Consider the following 5,083-nt stretch of genomic DNA (forward strand, 5'->3'; position numbering starts at 1 on the left):
CTCCATATGATCAGGCTATTCTGATTTGGGTTTGGATGAGAACAATGTTGTATTTGATGAGGTTGGTATTTCAGCTTTGGCCAGATACATTTTCTGTAGCTTCACAGTGTAGTAACACGCTCTACCATTAGACCGTCACATTATCTAGCAGTTAATTGCACTATCTCTCACACGTAAAATGTGAATAATGAATCCAACCACGTATGAATGAATGGTCACACGTAAAATGTGAATAATGAATCCAACCACATATAAATGCAATGGTCACACGTAAAATGTGAATAATGAATCCAACCACATATGAATGTAATGGTCACACGTAAAATGTGAATAATGAATCCAACCACATATAAATGCAATGGTCACACGTAAAATGTGAATAATGAATCCAACCACATATGAATGTAATGGTCACACGTAAAATGTGAATAATGAATCCAACCACATATGAATGCAATGGTCACACGTAAAATGTGAATAATGAATCCAACCACATATGAATACAATGGTCACACGTAAAATGTGAATAATGAATCCAACAACATATGAATGCAATGGTCACACGTAAAATGTGAATAATGAATCCAACCACATATGAATGCAATGGTCACACGTAAAATGTGAATAATGAATCCAACCACATATGAATACAATGGTCACACGTAAAATGTGAATAATGAATCCAACAACATATGAATGCAATGGTCACACGTAAAATGTGAATAATGAATCCAACCACATATGAATGCAATGGTCACACGTAAAATGTGAATAATGAATCCAACCACATATGAATACAATGGTCACACGTAAAATGTGAATAATGAATCCAACCACATATGAATGCAATGGTCACACGTAAAATGTGAATAATGAATCCAACCACATATGAATGCAATGGTCACACGTAAAATGTGAATAATGAATCCAACCACATATGAATGCAATGGTCAGTGTGTCTAGTGTTGACATACACACATTACTTATTTAGTTCACAGAAAGATAAGGGTGAAGTACTGTATATTATAATAGCTCCTAAAATAAAGTAAATTTTAATAGAACTAAAAAAAGTGACTGAAACGACTTAAGCTATTAAGGCATACACTATCAATGTGTGGTTAATTTATAACATATCGTCATAACAGGTATCTTTGTCTAATCCGATTCAATGAAAATCGCTTGAAAATAAAATAATAATGTTTAATTATTAGCAGTAGAAAGCTGGATGCTAACCCGTAAGTCTCGAGTTCGAATCCGGGTTCAAGTCAATAGACTTTACCTGAGTCGACCCAACTCTGATGGGTACCTAACTCACGTTAGGGAAAGTAAAGGCGGCTGAGCATAGTGCTGACCACACAATCCCGTCATACGTCTAGATCACAGAAACAAGTGAACTCTACTTCACTTCCCCCCCTAGACCGTGACGTTTAAAAGGGAACTTTACTTTTACTTACATTTTTAAAACTAAAATAAATATTTGCCAATAACAGTCCTATCTCTTCAATAACATTTCAATGCAAACAACTTTAAAATAATAAACACGCACATGAACAAACGCAAACAAATTAATAAAATTACTTTTTATAGTTAATAATATTAGTTATAATGAACACTAAAAACATTAGTTAAATTGAATGTTTAGTTGTGTACCAGTTATGTTAAAAACGGACATGTAAATATAAAAATTAAAACTTAGATTTAAAAAACATTTACTTAAAATATATATTATAATTTCAGGTTAAATAGTAATTCGACCTTCTTGTACAGATATCTACAATTTGTTATTGCAATGAAATGAATAAGGAACAATAGGCTTGAACAGCTGGTTGCAAATCGTTGTTGCCAGAAAGCTTATGTTTCAACCAAAGTTTATTATTTCATAATAGTTGTTAAATAAGTACAAAATGACTTCCGGTTTTATTAAGCCTAGCAATATTCAATCAAATAACTATGTAGAGTAAATATGTCTTGCCACATCAAATCTAAACTTATCGATCGATTCAGTTGATATATATTGAAACCATACAAAGCAATCACTTATTAGATCAACAAAAATAAATCATGATTAGTCTAGCTATGTGTAACACTGCCTCAATGGGGATGCTTATTACCCACTGAAGTGTTGTTGGCTATTGTTTGGCACCTTTGTCATAAAGGCAAATATACAGCTCGTTGTAAAGTAAACAAAAACACGGACTCGTGTGGTTAACGTCAGCAATGTTGTGATGGTCTAATGATTTCCTATGTTGTTTGGCTATTACTTTTAGGAACATATAACTTCCTCAATAGTGTTTCAACCAACATCCAAACGTTTTATAAGCCGAGTAAAATGTTTTAGTGTAGTGATTCAACTATCTGGTGTGTTAGATATAGACATAGAGAAGGTGGACGATCTAAACTTGACTTTGTTAAAGCTGATTCAACTATCTGGTGTGTTAGATATAGACATAGAGAAGGTGGACGATCTAAACTCGACATTGTTAAAGCTGATTCACCAACATGCTGTCATCATTATTCTCTTTTTCGTCATCACCACCATTCCAACCATTACTGGTATTTTACCACCAAGATTTCCGTCATTATAGTTGGGGTTGTGAAATGGTCTGATTCTGTGGTTCGGTGTTCTACAATCATGTAAAGCCTGCCACTACTATGTAAAGCCGGCCACTACCACGTAAAAGCCTGCCATGTAAAGCCTGCCACTAATATGTAAGGCATCTCACAAACATGTAAAACCTGCCACTACCATGTAAAGTCTGCCATTACCATGAAAAGCCTTCAACTGTCATAAACAGCCTTTACACATCACAATAATGCAGATTATAATCGCTCGACAAAATGGATGTGCAATAGGTACATACGTTGTAAGTGCGGGGTGATTGGTAAATGGGCGATATATACATGAGTGGCCAATGCCGGCTGCATACAACACAGACACACTTTATAAAACTAACACTGCCTTTTAAACTCTTGTATCAGATGTATGCTATTCCCGCTGTAGACTAAATACTGAAAGCGAATAAGACACACGTAAGACGCATGTAAAACAATAAGGCACATTGATGACGCATTTCAACATTTCGAGTATAAGATATATTAAACATATTCATGATTTTAACGTGTGTTTAAAACACAATTGTATTAATGTAATATTTTATCAACTTTCTAAAAGATTATGTTAGGAAAATGGCAAGCTGCTATAACTTTCCGCGACTCTGGCCAGGTACTTGTAAGATTTCAATCCATTTATGAAATAACAGTTGACAAGACGTGGATTACTAACGTGATAAATCTGATACAGTGTTACATTCATTGAATATATATATATATATATATATATATATATATATTAAGTAGATACGCAATTAGACTAGAGCGGGGGGTCGGCAACCTTTTGAAGCAGAAGAGCCAAAAGTTACAATTTTCAAAATTTCCCTGGTTTTAAACATTTTTTTTTATTTAAAATAATATTTTTTTATTAAGATTATTGGTATTTGTTCAAATCTATTTGATTACTGTGTTCAAACTTTACTAGTACTTGCATAACTGACAGTATCATTTAGTACAGTATTTCCCATCAAACTAAAATGTTTCCCCAATACATGATTCTAAAAATTACATCTGATAGAAAAAAGATATTCTTTAAAGCGATACGATAAATAACTTCTATCATCAATTGAACCGACCTGATTGGTTGTCTTTGATAGATGTATAACGCTTTGCCACAGTTTCAGTAATTAATTTATTCATCATTTTTTTAAAGACATATATAAGAAAAAAAGATAAATGATGTTTGCTATTATCAATATATTATCTTGATAATTTAATTGTGCGCAATCATTGGCCTTTTTTGTTATAAAAGAAAAAAAAATTGAATGATATCAAAATATCATGAGGTTAATTTTTAAGTTACCGCCCTTAAAATGTTGAAAAGACTAGACATTTGGAAACATTTATCTCAGTAGCGTAGCGAGGGGGGGCGACCTTAGGGGGCGCCAAAATGGGTTGGAAAAATAAATTGAAAGTTGAGGGGGGTGCAAATCGAAATCTTGAAGGGGGGGGGGTGCAAATCGAAAAGTATTTACTTAATAGAGGGATACTTTCACAGAATGTAACACTTTTTTATCATGTTAGTAATCTACGTCATTTCTACTGTTATTTCAAAAAATAAAATCCTACAAGTACCTGGCTAGAGTCGCGGAAAGTTATAGCAGCTTGCCATTTTCCTTACAAAATCTCCTAGAAAGTTGATAAAATATTACATTAATACAAATGTTGATCGTTAATAACACATCAAACGAGTACAGCGAATGAAACTTTTAAAGGGAAGAAAAAAAAACAATAAAAATAAATCAAGAGTTTTTATATTTATACTTTGAAGTTTAAAATAATGTATTTATTCTCTGTTTTTTTTTTTTTTAAGTGTATGTTTTACTTTCAGTTTGTAGTGCTAAAAATAAACATGACCTACAATTAGTCACTTTATTAAAGTGTTAATTAATGGCGCATAAAGGTACACAATACATGTTATTGAATGAGTTAATTAGGTGTAATGTTTAAGTGGTCTATTAAGTTTTTGTGGACGTTAGCATCAGAGGTGGGAGGTTGATTTGGTTGTTGACATGTGACACATGTGGACTGGGTGAGGACTGAGGGGGTGGGGGGAGGGGTGTAATATTTAAAATATTTTCTGTCGCCATACATGGTTAGATAACCTTTTATTCGATATAATACAAGTATTTTTGAAGCTTCTTATAACTAGCGCACCCGAATTAAAAAAATATTACATTTTAAATGCATACGTCTTGTCATGCATAACTTGTGTTTTAAATATTACGTGTCTACCATGTGTGGTGTTTTTGTCAAAGAATATTATTTGATTTGGCCAACGGTTTATTTAAACATTATAATAAAACACAACTCGTATTACAACATTTTAAGCCCGATTATTTTAAAGAATGTATTAATTAATAATTGGTTATTCTGTGGAGACAGGGTATACGCTAATATAGTTGAACAAATTGAACCTGACTTATACATGTATGTACACATGGAACCTGGCTTATACAATATGTATGTACAA

This window comes from Physella acuta, unplaced genomic scaffold (genome assembly GCF_028476545.2).
Source record: "Physella acuta isolate Inbredline_101_S28 unplaced genomic scaffold, ASM2847654v3 ptg000265l, whole genome shotgun sequence".
Classification (NCBI taxonomy): Eukaryota; Metazoa; Mollusca; class Gastropoda; family Physidae; genus Physella; species Physella acuta.